Source organism: Lynx rufus, unplaced genomic scaffold (assembly GCF_022079265.1).
Source record: "Lynx rufus isolate CCGP_SWC_20201006 ecotype Redwood Valley unplaced genomic scaffold, mLynRuf1.p SCAF_18, whole genome shotgun sequence".
Classification (NCBI taxonomy): Eukaryota; Metazoa; Chordata; class Mammalia; order Carnivora; family Felidae; genus Lynx; species Lynx rufus.
Window position 1 is genome coordinate 20,537,035 of NW_025814832.1, and position 20,401 is coordinate 20,557,435.

Here is a 20,401-nt window from a genome sequence, read left to right on the forward strand (position 1 = left end):
AAGATATGTTCAAACTATTTAAAAGATATTGATACCTCTTCCTGCAAGTCTCTGTTTATTTGTTGCCTGAACAGGGCACTTTACATATTTGCACTTCAGGAAGGCTCTATCTAGTGAGGTAAAGTTCATAAATACTAATTTTTCATATGATTCAACATTTGTTGAGTCTTTGCCCTGTGCATATAGACACTTTCAAGCTACCTCATTTAATTTATATACCAACCATATGATAAAGGCCTCATTATCCCATATTACGGATGAAGAAGCTAGTTAAGTTGCCATAAGCTAACGATAGCAATGTCAGGAGTTGACTGTATACTTGGGGCTCCTCCTAGCACTTCATGATGCAATAGATTTGAAGATGTATGGTCTGGTAAAACAAACAAACAAATGAAAAAAAACAACAACAAAAAAACCCCAAAACATTAATAGCCAGCCTACTTACATTTCTTTTCCCAATATGGACTCTTGAAAACAATTGTTTATCTTCTTAATTATTCCCTTTATCTTCTGATGGAGATAATAGATCTTAAAATGGCACCTTGTACAAGGATTTTGCACTAAAACAAATGATATAATTTATTCTCCCACATTCTTAATGTAGACCCTGGCAGCATTGTATTTACTAATGCAAAACCTACAATTCTGGCCACCATAGGCATAATGAAACCCAATCACAAAATCTAGCTGATGATTAGTCACAGAAAATGGGTGCTATTCAAACATAAGATGTGACTATCAATTCCCCACACACCATACACCTCTTCACCTAAGTCACTGCAAACTTCTTTCCCCTCCTCCTCTGCTCCCATGTAGACTCAGAAGGTTGAAGAGAGTAATCATGTCAGGTATTTTAATATATTTAGATTCATAATTATATACTAAATGATAGCCACACAAAAATAGACATCTTGCTTTTAGAGAAGAGTGTAATATGCTCCACAGAATTTCATCACAATGGAACCCTTAAGACAATAATATGTTAGGCGGAATGGCATTGTGTTCATGTTTGCTCAGATACACAGGATTTTCTAGAACTCAGATTTGATGTTTACTTTTCCTGCATTACTTAGTTTGAAATATGCAAGATCTCTGAGTGTGTGAAATCCAGTCTTAGAGAATCCTTTTCTTTACAGTTTCATTAATGTTAGAAATGTGTGTTAAAACTTCCTGGAAATCTATTTTTAAAGCCCTCAATTCTTCTTTCATTTTACAGAAACAGGTAACAGATTGCTGCAGGAAGGTTAAAATTGGAGGAATTTTGCTAGATACTAGAAGACCAAGAGAAGCTTCCTAACTTGTTTGGTTAACCCTTTCCCTCCATTAAAAATAAATAGGCTGGGGCGCCTGGGTGGCGCAGTCGGTTAAGCGTCCGACTTCAGCCAGGTCACGATCTCGCGGTCCGTGAGTTCGAGCCCCGCGTCGGGCTCTGGGCTGATGGCTCAGAGCCTGGAGCCTGTTTCCGATTCTGTGTCTCCCTCTCTCTCTGCCCCTCCCCCGTTCATGCTCTGTCTCTCTCTGTCGCAAAAATAAATAAACGTTGAAAAAAAAAATTTAAAAATAAATAAATAAATAAATAGGCTGGAGATAAATAAGAGAGCTGGTTAATGAGTGTATATAATCCGTCAGTAAATTAAGGCCGGCAATTGACAATTATCAGGCACAATTTTATTCGGGAAATTGCATCTTTTTATTCTAGGATATCACATTTGGCAAGTGAAAAAGCTAATCCATATTATGTCTCTTTGTGGAAAGGGATTTTCTATGGAAAAGAATTGGTTCCAGATGGCTAAGCATTTTTGATATGTCCTCGAAGTCTCATACCCATTGCTATATTAGAAGAACATGTTGGCTATTAGCATCTAAATTTTAAATAGATGTCTAAAGTACATTTGTGAGTGAGAAAGCCTAGTGATACAACAAAAGACATTGTTTTAAGTGTCAAGGAAATTTGTAACAGCAATAGAAGATTTAGTGAATTCCATATTTGCTAGACAATCCCAGACCTTATTTGATCTTAAGGTTGGATTTTCAAAGTATCTCATTTTAGTTGACATTTCCAGGATGTCCCCAGGACTCACAGCTTCATAAATGACATAATAACACAGGAAACCAGAGAGAATCTTTGGTCCTATAGTTAGAAAGACCTGGGCCCTGGGGTGCCTGGGTGGCTCAGTCCGTTAAGTGTCTGACTCTTGGTTTCTCCTCAGGTCATGATCTCAGTTTTGTGTTTAAACCCCACGTCAGGATCTGTGCTGCCAGTGCAGAGCCTGCTTGAGATTCTTTCTCTCTCCCTTTCTCTCTGCCCTTCCTCCACTAGCTCTGTCTCTCTCAAAATAAATAAAATTAAAAAAAAAAGAAAGGGATCTTTAAAAAAATAAAAAGAGAAAAGGAAGACCTGGGTCCTCGCCCCATATGGGACCTACGTCAAGTTATTTACTCAGTGTTTTAGTTTTCTTATCTCTGGAATAGTGATAATTATAGTACCTATTTCATAGGGTTGTTTTGAGAATAAAATTAAATAGTGGACATATAGTGCTTAATTAACACAAGTAAGCTCTCATTCATCCTGTTTTTGTTGTTGTTGTTGTTGTTGTTGTTGTTGTTGTTATTGTTATCCTGGGATAAAGGGAGGCAAGTTGTTTGAGTGTTGATTCTTTCCTTAAGACTGTCCAAAGCCCACGTATGTTCAAATAAAGGGTATCACCTAATTTAGGGAAATACTTTAACATCCTGATGATAAAATATAAACACTAAAAGGAATTTTGGGGGGCCAACTCAAACATATAATGGTTGAATGATGTAAGTGAAGTATTCAAATATTTACTTACGATGTACCAATTTACTGAACTATCTATACTTTAAGCTACTCCATGTGTTGAACATATAATAGATGTTAATTTTAAACTGTTATTTTTCATTCCTACATTCATCTCCAGTGTCCATGACATTGATACAACTAGTGTTCCTCTTTGAGTCACTGAAAAGGTCTCTAGAACATACCTTCTTCAACTTTGTGTAGCTTGAGATATGGCAGTGGTTTAATTCCATGTGTAGGGCTATCACTGGAAAAGTTACCCAAAGCCATAAGAATACATTTAAATCTTATTAAGAGTTTTTTTTTTTATTTTCATTTGTCTGGTAGGCTTATGCTTACACTCACTACAATATAAGCATTTCTAAATTGCTTTTAAAGCAATCTTTTTAAAGTCTATTTGAAAGCATGGAATGATGTGCCTTGGGATAGACAGACAAAAGAAGGCTTTCCCTTAGAACAAAGAGGGTGGTGTATGAATGAAGCACCTAAACTGATGTAAATTGATGTTTAGTCCGGGATGGTGGCAACAGTCCCAAAGCATATTAATGGCAAGGATACAGGCCAAGAGCTGCTGCACTAATCTAGAAGCTGACTATCGACAACAATAGGAACTGAATGCGAGAGTCAAACTGCTCAGATCTTATGAATTTGATCAAAGAGAAAGAAAATGCTGTTGTCAACTTCATGTAAGAGATGAAGGGGTGGTCCCAACAGATCGTCAAAAATTATTTGTGAAGTGAATAATGAACAAATCAAAAACAAGCTCATAGTTTCAAGCAGGAAATGATACAGTTGGCAAAAGAAGCTTGCTTGGTGCTCAAAAAGGTAAGAAATTTGATGGGGCACAGGAGTTATGCGATTGAAGAATAGGAATGGATAAGATACTGCTGATAGAGACTTGATATGGGAATCTTCCATATATGGGGATAGGTGCAAAGAGAATGATGTGCATCTGAGATTAAAAGCGGTCCATGCACTGAACGACATGGGTGTAGCTTTTTTATTCTTGAGGAGTTACGCTTCGGTGGTTGTGTTACACGTATAGAGAACAACTGTGTAGTAGCAGAAAGAGCATTGGATTTGAAATTAAGAACAGAGTTCACATCTTAGATTCACTACTTACTAGCTGTATTACCTTTGGCAAGTTATTTAAGCTCTCAGCTGGTTTATTTTTCATAAATGGTCAAAAACATCCTCTCTCCCACTGAGTGTGAAAATTAGGTGAGATAATCTACACAGTCTAGAGCGAACTGCCTGCCACATAGCAGCATTAATGTATTCACTTAATGTATTTTTAACTTTAATCTAGAAAGAAAAAAATATTTGAGAAACTTCTAGTTTTCCCCCCGAAAGCACCTGTTCAACTATAGCACCCAAGTTTAGCCAATGAAAACAAGACAGGAAAAAGGAAGCAGCAAGGACAGGATAAGCATCTAGTCTAGCCGGAGAATCCTCTATGAGTATTGCCATAATGGTGATTTCTGACATCTGAGATGAAGATTCACTCATGATGATATTTCTACAACCGCCCTTTGCCTTGTTAAAAATACTTTTCCCTCTCTCTGCAAGTGGGCATATGATTCATGTTTGCCCAATCCTAGACTTTCCCCCAAGATTTTGCAATGGAGCTGGATGAAAAGGCTCATTTTATTTTCAAAAAGATGAACTGGAAGGTTTGAGCCCCTAGGGAAACAAAACATTCTCTTATAGGTAGGGATGTTTTACACCGGGATGTATATAGCATGTTAGCAGTCTTGGAGTTTTGAAAAGGAAAATGGAAGAAAAAAGTTTGCAATACCTTGATCACACCAGTTGATGTGGCAGAAAGGCCATTACCAGAGGTAGCTCTAAAGTACTGTGGGTCAAGTCTAAAATGAAGAGAGGACAATAAGTGGCTTAAGGAACCTAATTCCAGAAAAACGTTTATTCTCAACACAAGGTCACTGAGGAGCAGGCTTGTTTGGCAAACCAGCCAGTGCCATGGCACCAGGAATTGGATCTTGAGGGGCTAGCTTGCATATTAGTATTCCAAGAATAACCTTAAGAAGCAGAGATACTCAGTGAAAGATTTGCATGTGCCTAAGCCTGCGCTCCAGCAACACTACTTGGAGAGGAGGTGGCACTTGAAGTGCCTCGTGGACTGAGATCTGAACAGGTGGCTATGGATAGCAACTCCTTTGGAGGCCACTTGCAGTGGATGGAGACAAAGGCAGAAAAGCTGATCTAGCCTCAAAGCTTCCCCTGGATTCAACAATGGCAATAAACTAGTTCCTGGAACAGAGTCGGAATATCCTGTGGGCCCCATCCTGGCCTAGAAATCTGTGTTTTAATAAGTTCTGCAGATAAATCTCAGGCACCTGAAGTTCTGGAGCTCTTATAATATAGTTTACAGTAGAGGAATAACCTGTGAGACTACTAGAAGGATATGTACCGAATCTCTTCTAGTTTCTTCAGAGAAGAGTGGCAGTTGGCATTATCATGAGAACCTTACTCAGAGACTAGTTCTAAAAACCTTACACCATATACAAAAATAAATTCAAAATGGATGAAAGACCTAAATGTGGGACAGGAAGCCATCAAAATCCTAGAGGAGAAAACAGGCAACAACCTCTTTGACCTCGACTGCAGCAACTTCTTACTAGACATGTCTCAGGAGCACAGGAAATAAATAAATAAATAAACTATTGGAAACTCATCAAGATGAAAATCTTTTGCACAGCAAAGGAAATACTTAACAAAACTAAGGGCAACTAATGGGATGGGAGAAGATATTTACAAGAGACATATCAGGAAGAGAGTTAGTATCCAAAATCTATAAAGCACTTATCAAACTCAACACCCAAAAAAACAAACAGTCCAGTAAATAAATGGGAAGAAGACATGAATAGACACTTTTCCAGAGAAGACAATCAGATGGCTAACAGACACATGAAAATATGGTCAACATCACTCACCATCAGGGAAATACAAACCCAGACCATGATGAGATATCACCTCATACCTGTCAGAATGGCTACAATTAACAACTCAGGAAACAACAGCTGTTGGCGAGGATGCAGAAAAAGGGAAACCCTCTTGCACTGTTGGTGTGGATGCTAACCGGTGCAGCCACTCTGGAACACAATATGGAGGTTCCTCAGAACTACCCTATGACCCAGCAATTGCACTAAGTATCCAAAAGATACAAAAATGTGGATTTATTTATTTTTTATTTTTTTAACGTTTATTTTTGAGACAGAGACACCGCATGAATGGGGGAGGGTCAGAGAGAGAGGGAGACACAGAATCTGAAACAGGCTCCAGGGTCTGAGCTGTCAGCACAGAGCCCGACACGGGGCTGGAACTCACGGACTGCGAGATCGTGACCTGAGCCGAAGTCGGCCACTTAACCGACTGAGCCACCCAGGCACCCCAAAAATGTGGATTTAAAGGGGCACATGCACCCCATTGTTTATAGGAGTGCTATCAACAGTAATGAAATTGTGGAAAAAGCCCAAATGTCCATCGACTGACGAAGGGATAAAGAAGATGCAGTGTGTGTGTGTGTGTGTGTGTGTGTGTGTGTGTGTGTACACACACACAATGGAGTATTACTCAGCAATCAAAAAGAATGAAATCTTGCCATTTGCAACAATGTGGATGGAACTAGGGTGTATTATGGTAAGTGAAATAAGTCAGAGAAAGACAAATATATGATTTCACTCACATGTGGAATTTAAGAAACAAAACAGATGAACATAAAGGAAGGGTAGCAAAAATAGGATAAAAACAGAGGGAGGCAAACCATAAGAGACTCTTAAAGACTGAGGACAAACTGAGGGTTGCTGGAGGGGATGTGGGTGAGGGGATGGGCTGAATGGGTGATGGGCATTAAAGAGAGCACTTATTGGAATAAGCATTGGGTGTTATATGTAAGTGATGAATCACTGGATACTGTGGCCGAAACCAGTACTATATTGTACGTTAAGTAACTTGAATTGAAATAAATAAATTACAAAACTCAAAAGTGTTGACCTGAGCATCATGTTCTCTAGAGTACCATAGACCATCTGAGAGGTCTGACTTCTTCTACTCTGCTGTGAAATAATAGAAAAAAAATCTTTTTATTGTTCCTTGTTCTGATGCAGGAGGAAAAGGCAATTTCCTCTTCTTACCACTTCAGCTGCATGGAAGCTGACTATCCTATCTTGCTTAGGTTAGCCTGGCCTCTCGTCATTTATTTATGCCCAGGAGGCATTAGTATACAATGTTCAACATCTGGTCTTGGATTTTTATCCACATTTACTCCCAGCAATCAAAACTCTGCTTGTTCAGCATCTTTATAATCTCCTGTTTCCACTCAGACAGGCATGAGACTCTTCTCTACCTGCCACTTAGTAACAGCAGCCAGGTTGAGTGACAAACACTCCAGCCCCTAACCCTTCTTATTCTGACAAGCTTTCATAATAGTTCCCTTTTGCTTCACACCTTTGCTAAAAGGTGAATACATGTTGACACATCACATTTTTTTGGACACCTCTCTAGCAGCTGTCAGATAAACGTGTATTTTCTGCTTGTTTTACACATTCTGTTATAAAGCCCGGGAGAGCCTTGCTTTCTGGATATAATGCAATCCCCACACTTGGACTTTTCCTATTTCTTTCAAGCACTAGTAATCTGGTTACTAAAAGTGCTTCCACATTTATTCTATTTCAGGATTAGACATTCAATGATTCCTTTACTCTTCAAAAGGATGTACAATAAAGTCAGAACCAATTGACTGAAGATTTCATGCTGTTCCTGATCTTTGTATTTATGCTAAGCAATTCTTAATTATTTAATTGTGTTATCTGAGCAATACATACTTATAAGACAGTGGGCAATCAGCCTCCTGTTGGTGAGGATTTCCTACAAAGACATAGCTAAAGAACTTGGGATCCTTTATGGGACAAGCGAGTATATATTTTGTTTAGTGTCAGAAGATGCCTGGAATGATTCTCTATAGCTAATGGGGATTTACAAGCCTCGAAATATTAATCTGGAATTAACTTTAGCTAATACGTCCTAAGGGTTAATACCAATTTGCTTAAAAATAAGAATTTGAGTCCATTATTCAGTTGAAAAATTATTTGTGTGGGAGAAATGGTGAGAAAAGGCTAGGAGAAGAACAAGGTGGGGGGGGGAGTAAGGAAGAGGAAGGAAAGAAAGGTCAGATTGTATCTGAAAAACTATTCAGTTTGGGGAGACATGGATCTGTCTACCACTTAGACAACACTGAGCGAGGACATCAATGGCATTGGTCAAACCCACAAGGTTCTTAGTTTCCTTATTCTTACAATATAGGTGATAATTCCTATTAGACCAAAGTTATTGGTGATGGGGACCAAAAACTACCTAAGATAAACTGGAGGGTAATTTACTGGTGAGATATTAGGGAACTCCCAGAAGTCTTAGGAAGATGGGGGGGGGCACGGGGAGATGGGATGAGCAGGGACCAAAGGAAGCCACATGCAACCATAATCGTACCACAGGAAGTATTTGTGCGATGGTTGATGGGATGTTCTCGCAGATGCTCAGCCACAGCCACTGCAAACAGCCCCTGTACCATTGAGTAACTCCCTCAAGAGCCAAATGTGTAGGTAGGTGGGCAAACCTAGGTACTGTGGCTGCCAACTGGCCGGGCCTTAGCTTCCAAGGAGCAAAGGAAAGGTCTATCTGACACCCAACCCTAGAGTTTGTTCCTTGATCCTTGTCTCCCTCCTATCTTGCAGTTCCACTCTTGAAGAGTGTCCAAATGCTTGGGAGGTCTGACGTTACAAATTTCCATTTTATCACATCACAGATTATTAAAAAAGAAGTAGTATTAAAAGAAGTACTTTGCTAAAACTACTTAATGCCTAGCACACTTTCAATAAATATCATGTGCATGGTTCTTTTTCCTCATCAGCCACTCACAATTTTTTTTCCTTTTCTTTTTTTAATGTTTATTTACTTCTGAGAGAGAGAGAGAGAGAGAGAGAGAGAGAGAGTATGAGCAGGGGGAGGGGCAGAGAGAGAGAGGGAGATGGAGAATCTGAAGCAGGCTCCAGGCTCTGAGCTGTCAGCATAGAGTCCAATGTGGGGCTTCAATTCACGAATCGTGAGATCATGACCTGAGCTGAAGTTGGACGCTTAACCCACTGAGCCACCCAGGTGCCCCAGCAATTCACAATTTTGACGTATAGAATGAGGACTGCATGTTAACCATGAGAACATGGAGATAATGTAGAGTTTGTGACCTAGGTCACATGGTGACTTGATGACAGCTGGGCAAGAGCTCTAGCTTCTGAGCAGTGCACAGACCGCTTTATGCCAAAGAGAGGGAGAAAGGAAAAAAAAAATTTTTTTTCATTCAAGGGCAGCAGGGAAGAAATTAACTTCTTTTCTGTTGACTCAGACTGAATTCTTTAATTTAAATCACCAATGCTTACCCAGGTTTCTTGTAATGAGTGGTAAAGCAGGACAGCAGGAAGAAGGGGTCAATATTCAGACATAATATGTCCCTGACCACTGAGTGAGCCACAGTTTTGGTTCACAGGTGTACTTGTAAATCCCCAAATTCCATCTGTTTCCTAAATTCCCTCAGGCATTTGGAGTTAGTTGAAAAAGCTCACCTCAACCTACCATCATTGAAGAATAGTATTTCCTGGTATTTAAAATGTCCAGGTAGCTTAAAGACAAAGAATGGAGGTGAGAAGAAGGGGAGTTGTTCATATAAGAGTTATTCATCCCCTATCAGTGCTTTATTGTACAACCATATGCATAAATAAGTACATTGTACTCTTTGCAAGTTAGTGTAATGTTACCCTAAATTAATATATTAAATTACTGTGTTCATTTCAACTTTACCAGGAACTGTATATTTGAATATTAATGCATGTAGTAAACTATGTTCCTTCTCTGGTGAAAACTAAAATATATCAACATATTTTTTTTTTTTTTACTCATAAGCACTGAGGTGTGGTTAGCATTTTTTTGTATGACCTCTCAACTTCCACTCTTTGCCTTGAAGTTACCTCTCTCTCTTTGCCTTGAAGTTACCTCTCTCTCTCTCCTAGATGCCTTTCTTGTTCTTTGTGTTCCATGAGAAGCCCTGGTGCTATTTTACCAGGTCTTTCCAAGGGCTGTTCATGATGTCCCAAGACTCTCCATCCTCTCTGGTAACCCTCCTGTTCCAAGGGAACACCGTATTGCTTCCCATGGTCTCTTGTACAAATAGCCATCCAGTTGCCCCCATGCCATAAGCACATTGGGAAGGAATCTCTGCTTCCATCAATTTTATTTCATTCTAAGGATCCCAGGGGCATATTCCTTGTGCCTCGGTGTTTTATAAACTCCAGCTTCCATTTGTTCTGGATAACAGTCTCTCGCCCTCAGGAGCTGGCATCTGGAGACCTCAATTCAATGGATTTAAATTTTATTTGCAATGGAGTATCCCAAATTGTTCCCTCCCTTCTAATTTCTACCCCCTTCTACACACAATAGATGCACACTTTCAATAAAAAGGCTTCCTTACTGCCCCTTACCTAGATGAATCTTTGATCTCTCCTGCAAATAAACATGGTGGGCCATTGGAATGTCAGTGATGAGCATAGCTTACACTCAAAGCAAAACCCTATTATATATCATATCCCATATTGCATTAAATAAATGAGCATCCCATGAACCTGTTTCATCATAAGTGCTTAGAGGGTTGTTTTTTTTTTTTTTTTGGTGACTCTTTATTACAACTCTGTGTGAGGTAGTTGCTTCATAATTTGGAAGGGACCCTTTAAGCAGTGCTGTCCAATAGAACTTTCTGCAATGATGATAGGCCTGTTCTTTATCTTGGGAATTCAAAATAGCCACTAGCCACATTGAGCACTTGATACACAGTATTACTGAGGAACTGACATTTTAATTCTGCTTCATTTTAATAATAGTAAATTACTTAAACAATGACATGTGAATAGTGGCTACTGTATTGGAAAACATAGCTGAAGGATACATCAGGAGCAGAAAATCCTTATTCTTGATTCCATTAGATGTAGGCTGTAAATTTTGAAAATACGTATTATTGAAGCAGCTGTAAAGAATAAACTTTAGGTAAGACCCTGGCACCATTAAATTACAAATGAAAGAAAGAAAGAAAGAAAGAAGAGAAATTATGAAGAATAAGATTGCCAAAGAGGCTGTCAACAACCCATAATTCAAACCATACATTGTCAATAAAACCAAAAAAAAGTGACTATTTGAGCTTAATGTCACTGTGTAAAACACGAAACAATTAAGAGAAATGGTTTCAAGAAGTAAAATAATTTGGTCTTGAAGTGTAATGGCTGGAAGTAATTGCCTTGGCTGGCAGGCATCTATCTAATTCCCTGATTTTAATGTCTTAAATACAAGGCATGCAAGCACTAAAGCCAATTTTAAATAAACCCAGATTTTTTTTTCCCTTTGGGTATCAAGCACATTTAGAATGGAGAGAAGAAGGAAGTTCTAAGCAAAGGTGACACGGACCACCCAGTGACATGCAGAGAAAGCTGGAGTACAATTAGGAAGTACATAAACTCATAAAGGGAACCATTGTTATCCTCATGCACAGAATTTTCAATTATTCTTCAATAAACCTGATTTGTTGGAATTATGCAAAATTCAAAGCTCCAGGTCATACCACTTTGAAATCTTGAGGTAGAGCACTACAAGCAATTTAAAAATGTAAAGTGGGGTCTCTGATGTGTGCCTGGGACATGAGCTTTGCTCCTGATGAGTAGCAAAGAGCTATGCTAATTTTCCTTTTTATAAATTCTGTTATTGCTACCATAAAGGCTCTGGGATGCTGTGAGGATTAGATGCCTTTGTGCCTAAAATTTATTATGTCCTGACTAATTTTTTATGTGGCAGGGAATTATAAATGCACTGTATTGTAAAGCATCTTATGGAGAAGGGCTTGGCAATGGGAAGGAAGAAAGGGACAGATCAATCAAGACAGGTGGCTTTCTTTACCCTGTCATTGTTCTCATTGACCTTGTATTGCTTTTGAATTCCAAGGGGGAAGTGAGCATGTACAGGTGGGAGGAGTCCTATTCCCAGTGCAAGTCTTCAGGGAGTAATTGGTGAGGGACCCGCCCCCACCCTAATTTCCTGAAATCAAAATGGGAAGGAAGTAGGGCACCTGGGTGGCTGTTATTAAGCATCTGACTTGAGCTCAGGTCATGATCTCACAGTTTGTGAATTTGAGTCCCATGTTGGGTGAGCTCAAGCCCTGCTTCAGGGGAGCCCCGCTTCTTCCTCTTTCCTTCTTTCCTTTCCTTCCTTCCTTCCTTCCTTCCTTCCTTCCTTCCTTCCTTCCTTTCTCTCTCTCTTTCTCTTCCTCTCTCTCTCTCCCTCTCATTTGTGCCCCTCCTCTCTCAAAAAAAAAAAAGGGGGTGGGGTGGGGAAAGAAGCAAAATACTTCAATCCTGGAAGAATAACAATAACCAATCCTTCATTCTGGGGCTAGGCTCACTGCTTAAAATATTCTTCGATCTCTGTATATTTCCATTTTAGTAAATGGAAATTTAAAGCAACAGGCATATACTGAAGAAAGTAGTTTGCGGTATGGTAGAGTGCAAATAGTTGCTTCAGAGCTAAGCCAACATGGATTTTAATACTGGATTGGTAATTATTTGTTGCAATTCCTTAAGAGCTTACTTAAAGTCTTTGAGTCTCAGTTTATTCCACTGTAAAGCAGGGCCGAAACACATCTCTTAAAAGGCTATCAAGAGTATTAAAATATAAAGTATCAAAAGCATATCACTGACCAAAAGAGGCACTGAGCCATGTTTTTTCCGACCTCTGTATGCTCAACCCTAATGAGATCAAGTGGTTTGAGATAAGTGCATAATTTGTTTTTTCTAGTCGGAGCTGTTGCTCTGAGGTCCTGCCTCCTTGCCTAGCCTGGTGAATCCAGCTACGGACAATTTGCAGGAAAGCTAAAGGTCTCTTAAGCTGGGACTTCCCTAAGCAGCCAGCCCTCACAGCAGCTTCCCTTGGTTCCTTCAGCTCAGTGGAGCCTAAAGTGAGAAGCAAAGCAAAAGGCAGTGCCAGCCCCAGAAAGTTCCTCAAGGCTCCCTGAACAAAGGTATTCAAAAGGCATCATTCCAGACTTTTATAAAAGCCTTCAGTGCTCCCCACAAAGGGCCCTACTCCATTCTTGGAATGGCAACTACCTCTGTCTCCCCCAAGAAAAAGAAAATGCTATGTGTCTCGCTCTCTACCAAAGTTTCTGTGTAAAAGTGCCCCCTGGATTCCTGATGTCTTCCTTCTGGTATCAGTGCTGTTTGCACGTCCCCAGTGTCTTGATAATGGTGACCAGTGATGACTATCCTAGAACCAGCATTGTTTCGAGTGATTTCAGGGTACTAGGATGGATGATTTACATACTTCTAACAACCGCCTGATTAATGTGTGGAATATTAACTTTGTGTCCATTTTACAGGGGAGTAAAGCTGAGCCTTTCATAGAGTTGATAAATAAATGGCAGAGCTGCAGCTCCAATCTCAGTCAAAATCCCATGTATGTGTTCTTATTACCGTCACTGTTTGCCTTTTCCACCAGTGTTTTGGTTTCTGAAAACCAGATTCCACACTTGATGAGGTTGGAGTAAACCATGATGAAGGGTGTTGCTTCCTCAGAAAAAGATAAGGAGATATTATGGAACCCTTGAAAGGGGAAAGAATGCAATTCTTCACTGTCAATGCATTCTTGAAAGGGTCTCCTTCTCTTTCTTTCTTTTTTTTCCTCATTCTTTTCTCAATCTACAATGTAGTTAATAATCTCTGTCCTACCTACCACAGAAGTTTGTTGATAGGATCTAATAAAATATTTATTTGGACACTCTAAAAGCCATACAGTCTTATGTAAGGTATTGTTATTAAAATTAGACATTATTAGATTTTAATATCATGGGGCAGGGGGAGGGACTCTTTACCATCACTCCCTGATTTTATTGACAAGTGCACTTTTTTTTTTTCTTTATCCATGTTCATTCATAAGAACTCTATTTTGGCCATGAAGTTGGAGGCTGTTATAAAATGATTACATGCTTTGCAGTTTGACAAACTCGGATTTGTATGCTGAATCCAACAGTTACTTGTCTTGTACTTCACCACTCTGTACACAATCCATGTCTCATTTCCTTTGGTTCTCTAATAAGGCTAATGCCACTCCCTCTTTCACAGAGTTTTTGAGTATTAATGAGATAACTCCACCAAACCCGTAGCCTTGCACTCTGTGTACAACAGTCAATAGCTGTAGGGTATTTTTCTAGCCTTACTTAGATGATCTGGGAAGACTGTGCTAATGCAGGAACTATGACACTACAAAATTACTTTCCAGTCTTTAAATTCATGATTACCATGTGGAAATCCATGCAGTGATAGTTGCAGCAGATACACATGGGGAATTAAAAAAAAATTAATGTTTATTTATTTTTGAGAGAGACAGAGCGTGAGTGGGAGAGGGGAAGAGAGAGAGGGAGACACAGAATCCGAAGCAGGCTCCAGGCTCTGAGCTGTCAGCACAGAGCCCGATGCAAGGGCTCGAACTCACGACCCATGAGATCACGATCTGAGCCGAAGCCAGACACTTAACCGACTGAGCCACCCAGGCACCCCCACATGGGTAAAAACACATGTGTCTGGGACACCTGGGTGGCTCAGTTGGTTGAGTGTCTGACTTCAGCTCAGGTCATGATCTCGTGGTTCATAGGTTCGAATCCTGCATCAGGCTCTGTGCTGACAGCTCAGATCCTGAGCCACCTTCAAGATTCTATCTCCCTCTCTCTCTGCCCTTCCTCCACTCACACTGTCTCTCTCTCTTTTGACAATAAACATTAAAAAATAATTAAAAAAACCCACATGTGTCTGATACTCCATCTAAATCTGGGGAAGGACCCAGGAATATAGGTTCTGACAGGCTTCAAGGCAATTCTGTTTTTTTTTTTTTAAATTTAATTTATTTATTTTTATTTTGAGAGAGAGAGGATTCCAAGCAGGGTCCACACTGTCAGTGCAGAGCCCGACACAGGGCTTGAACTCACAAACTATGAGATCATGACCTGAACCAAAGTCCAGAGTCAGATGTCTAACTGACTGAGCCATCCTGGCGTCCCTCCAAGGCAACTCTTACAGGCAACCAAGCTTGAGAACCATGGTCTTCAATGATAAGATTAATGATCTTTACACCAATATGCTTGTAGTTCTTCTTTATCTCATACTGATTACCCTTTAGAGAATAATTTAAATTAATACGGCATGGCATGGTTTATAAATCGCTGGAGGAATATTTGGAACCTATCATGCAAATGCCAGCCTTTGAGAATCAGTGTAAGTCTGCATAAAATTAAATATTACCTCATCGTGTTCCACGAGGTATTAGAGCCCAGTTGAGTGAATAATCCTCCCTCTACCTATCTGGACTTGTTGGGAAATCAAATTTCCTTGAGACACAGCAAGTACTTGTTACTCCTCACCAGCTCCTCACTTTTACATGCATGATGACTTATGGGGACGTTGAATGTTACTATGGAGACCATGACTGTTAGTTGATTGACAGTTTCCACTTATGTAGCTCCTTTGCTATTGTGAGTTAAAACAATGAAAAAAGTAGCATAAAACAGTGCTAAGGTTTTCCAAGTCTTAAAATGAAATGTGTCTCCAGTGACACACCTAGCGATTGAAAGGAAAGGAAGATTCACTTCAACTCTTCCTTCTTCTTATTTGCACACCTTGTCTTTACTTTTGCTCTGCAGAATAACAGAATCAAATCAAAGACATGGGTTTGCATCTCTTTTAATGAAATATTTTCCACAGTAGTCTTCTGACTACCCTCATAGTTTTTGAGGGTCTAAAAGATTGGTATGGCAGGAGAATTTTCTCTATATGATCTTCTGTTCTTTTCATGAGTCAACAGAGAAACTCTTTCTCCAGGTTCTCACAAAGTTGGGAGGATGACAAGATAGTTGTATGAGTTTCCTAGTGTTACTAGAATGAAATTCCACAGATGGGTGCCCTAAAACAACAGAAACATTTTTTTCACAGTGTTGGAAGTCTGATCTACCAATTTTTAGGTCAATCCAGAGAATTTACTAGGTGCTTTCATTATCTCTTTTAATGTATGCACTTTCTATATTGAAATTTTCTTGTTGAAAATAAGGTTTGTTACATAATGGCATCTTTGTCCTGTTCAATCATTGTCTTTTTTATTTCTTTGACTTGTTTTACTTCATTGGCTAAGGTAATAAAAAGTGTTAAATATCAGGAGTAGTAGAAAGCATCCTTGTATTCCTCTTTAATCAGAATTCTTGTAAAGTTTCACAATTAGGTAGATGTTTGCTGTAGGGTTTTTGCAGAAATGTTTCAAATTGCATGTGTGATTTAAGGTGATGCTTGCTATTGTAACAGAAACTCTAAAACATCAATGACCGCAAAATAGGTTTACTTATTGTTCATGGCAAGTGTTATTGACAACAGGGATAAGGCTCTGTCTGCCTCATGTAGTTATTTGGAGACCTCTGTCAGTGGAAGATTTACCACTTTAAATCTTTAGTTTCCAGGGTCGCTCTGGACAGTGATATCCAGCTGACAGATGAAGAGAATGATTTGCAAGTGAAGGGATTTTTTAGGTTGGATCTGGAAGTGGTGTACATTTGATAGAGCTTGGTCAGATTGCCACATAGAATCGCAATGGAGACTGGGAAATACCCCTGCCCCGCCCCCCACTCCCCCACACACACACCTGGGTGCGTAGGAAGAAGAAATAGGCATCTTCATATGTCCGTGCAATCCATGCATAGTGATTAAACAGATACAAAGGCTATCTAGCTGTTTTAAAAAAATTTTTAACGTTTATTTATTTTTGAGAGAGAAAGAGAGACCAAACGTGAGTTTGGGAGAGGGTTAGAGAGAGAGGCAGACACAGAACCTGAAGCAGACTCCAGGCTCTCAGCTATCAGCACAGAGCCCAACATGGGGCTCAAACTCACAAGCTGGGAGATCATGATCTGAGCCGAAGTTGGACACTTAACTGACCCAGCCACTCAGGCGTCACAGTATTTCCTGTTTAACAATTCCTAAAATAATCCAATTAAGAATTCATTAAGCCCCAACATTCTTATTATACAATTAGTGTCATTTCACTTTTTTAAAGTTTGTTATTTATTTATTTAAATTTCTTTATTTTTGAGAGAGAGAGAGAGAGAGAGAGAGAATCCCAAGCAGGCCCCACACTGTCAGCAGAGAGCCTGACGCAGGGCTCAAAGCCAGGAACAGTGAGATCATGACATTTGAGCCAAAATCAAGAGTTGGGCACTTAACTGAGCCACTCAGGTTCCCCTCATTTTTTTTTCTTTTTAACTTAAACTTAGTTAGAAATATTTCATATCAGTCCACATTTTAGAATGACTATAACTCAGCGCATTCCCCTTTCAGTGATATTTGCTTGCCAAACATTTCCTTTCTCTCTCAGGGTGGTTTCAAAGGACCTTCCTGTTATAATAGGAAAGTAAAGCATTAATAAATGGCTAACGGATATGGATATGGATAGTAAAATGGAGAATGGAGGCAGAGACTTAGGCTTTTGAAATCACCTACCCTTATGTATCTGTCCCTAGGCCCAATCCATACAACACAAATTCTTTGTTGTTCCTGTAGTTTGGAGGAAGGGACAGAAACTTTTAGGAATAACGTAAAATATGTACATGCTTGTTTTCCATGGATCTCTAAAGTTCTGTACCCCCAGCTTCAGGAGTTTCTCAAACTTTTAGTAGATTTCATTTAACTGATGTGCTTTTACTATTTTACCTACAGTAGTTAACTACCATAGTAAAAGTTAGCATGTACATCCCTGTGGTGAATAGTTTACATCATGTACAAGGGTAACAAATTATTAATCATGATGCCAGAAAAGTTTAGAGCTTTAAATAGTTCTTCAACTATTTTGGGGCTTATGTTAGAATTTCTATTAAGTGAAATATTGAAAAGCATGGCTCTAAGTCTTCATTTTATTGAATGTAAGCCTTTTAAATCTAGGAGGAAAAAAAAAAGAAATGTGTGTTCCTCATTGTTCTCATTTAAAAACAACAACAAAAAAACCCCTATCTGTTATCATATGTATTCATCCAAGTTGGAAGCAAAAAATCGCTATTTCTTAAAACATTCTGACTTTCTCTTGGCTATAGTACTTTCTTACAGCAGAGGAAAAGAAAACTCTCTATACAAGTCAAAAGCTAGGTAGGCACCTCAGGAAAGAATGGTGAAAATATCTAATCAAAACTTTAATATTAGTGAGGTTTCAACTCTGGCAGACCTTTTTTTTTTTTTTTTTTTTTTAACGTATGGTAACAGCACATTAACAATTGGCATAAATATTTGCTGACTTGCTTCTCTAAACTCCCAGATTCCTACTTCTCAAGTATGTACTGACTCTGACTTCCATCAGAAGTGGGTTGGGGCGCCTGGGTGGCGCAGTCGGTTAAGCGTCCGACTTCAGCCAGGTCACGATCTCGCGGTCAGTGAGTTCGAGCCGCGCATCAGGCTCTGAGCTGATGGCTCAGAGCCTGGAGCCTGTTTCCGATTCTGTGTCTCCCTCTCTCTCTGCCCCTCCCCCGTTCATGCTCTGTCTCTCTCTGTCCCAAAAATAAAATAAAAAAAGTTGAAAAAAAATTTTAAAAAAAAGAAGTGGGTCTCACTTTGGAGGACTTAAGGATGAGGGTAGGAGGGGGGAAAGATGTGCAAGGAACCGTTTCCTTCTCTCCTGAGATGTCCCAATACTGAAATACAGCTGAGGAGAGTTCCTCTGGTCCACAATTTCTATGTAAATTAGAATAATTTACCTCGTCTTTCATATGAGAGAGAAACAAAAACCCATCCACATGATCAAAATGGAAAGATGAGTTTAGTTAGCAGTATTTTTTGTTGTTGTTGCCGACCTTTTGAAAAGCATCACCCTTACAAATATGATAACTTTCAGGGCCAGGAGACTACTGGCAATAGTAAAGGAAAAAGTTATCTGATAATTTATCAAGATTGTACCAAGACTATGAGCAGGAAAGAAAAAAAAATTGGATGGGACAATCCTCTGGCCTCTCAGCATCGACATTTTCTCATAGGTTGTTTCCACGAAGCAGTGATATGTTAATGTCTAATGAACATTTAAAATATCAGATCGAAACAAAAGATCGTAGTAACATAAACTGATTCTGCTTCAAATCATAGCTTTCAGAGTGGTTTGTGTTTAATTATAACCCCAGCCCCAATGGCACCTCTGATTTAGTTGTAACAGAGAACTTACTGGCACAGCAGTTTATAACAAGTTCTTCCTTTTCAACTCCCTTCTGCACACCCCATCTCCCTTTCTGTCTTGCAGTGCTGTGATTTGTAGGTGCTGCTGATAGGATGTTTTAAACAGGGGAACATGTATGAAATTTACTTTTTCTAGCAGATGTGCAAAAATAGCTGTCATTCCATGCCAAGAGTGCCAGCGATTACCCCCAAGCCAGACACATCCTGCTCTGAATTAGAATAATATCTTTATACTGTGCCATGTTGTGTAGCATTAGCTCAATTGCCTGTTATCATCAGTCTCTGGCAGATGAGTTGTGTGGGTGTCTGTCTTTAAAGATTGTGGTGCTTCTTGGCTGCTGGGTGATTATTGCAAAGCAGGGAAAGACTAAGTACAGATGGAAAGTCATCCCAGTGGTGCCGCAGACAGATGGTCTTTGGAATTTCATTCAGGGAGCTCTAAGACATACATGAGAGCTTCTTGTCTGTATAGCAGTTGCTCTTAAGGATGCAGAACTGCTTATCAACACAACAATCACGTTAGAACGCTTCTGCTTGGCTTCTCTCTTCTCCTTCAGCTCCTTAGGCTTACATGTACCTAATGTTACAGTATACATGGAACATGATGAGGTAGAAGATACTTTTATTACTATCCCTATAGTGACCACTCTCTCTAGAGTCAGAAATTATCCGAACAAGCCACCTCATTACTGGAAGTTTGGTCTATGGACCAGGTGCAGTAGCATCACCTAGGAACTTGCAAGAAATACAGAGCCTTGGGCCCTACCCTAGACCTACCAAATAAGAATCTCATTTTAACAAGATCCCAGGGTGATCTCCGTCCATGTAAAGTTGGAGAAGCAGTGCCTTAGAAATCCTCTAATTGCCATCCCCCTTTTTACAGAAGAATGGGCAGAGAAGTGATTTCCTGTGTCCAAACCCACAGAGATAAAGTGATTGTCAGCAGAATGGGGATCAGAACTCTGAGGCAGTAGTGTAAGTATTGACTTTGTAAACAGTTCCAATCAGAGTTCTGCCACATTTCAGCTTTATGGCTCTAAGTTTGCCTTTGACCTCACCAGGGTCAGCTTCCTCTTCTCTGGAGGGGAAAGAAATTTAGGTACCATACTGAAAGCAAACAAGCTGATCAGTCACAAAATATAATCAAAGAAATGAGGGAATCAGAGAAGGTGAATATGTGGAGTTAAAACCCCCACTATGCAAGGTGGTTTTAAAAATCACAAGAGATGATATATACAAAAGT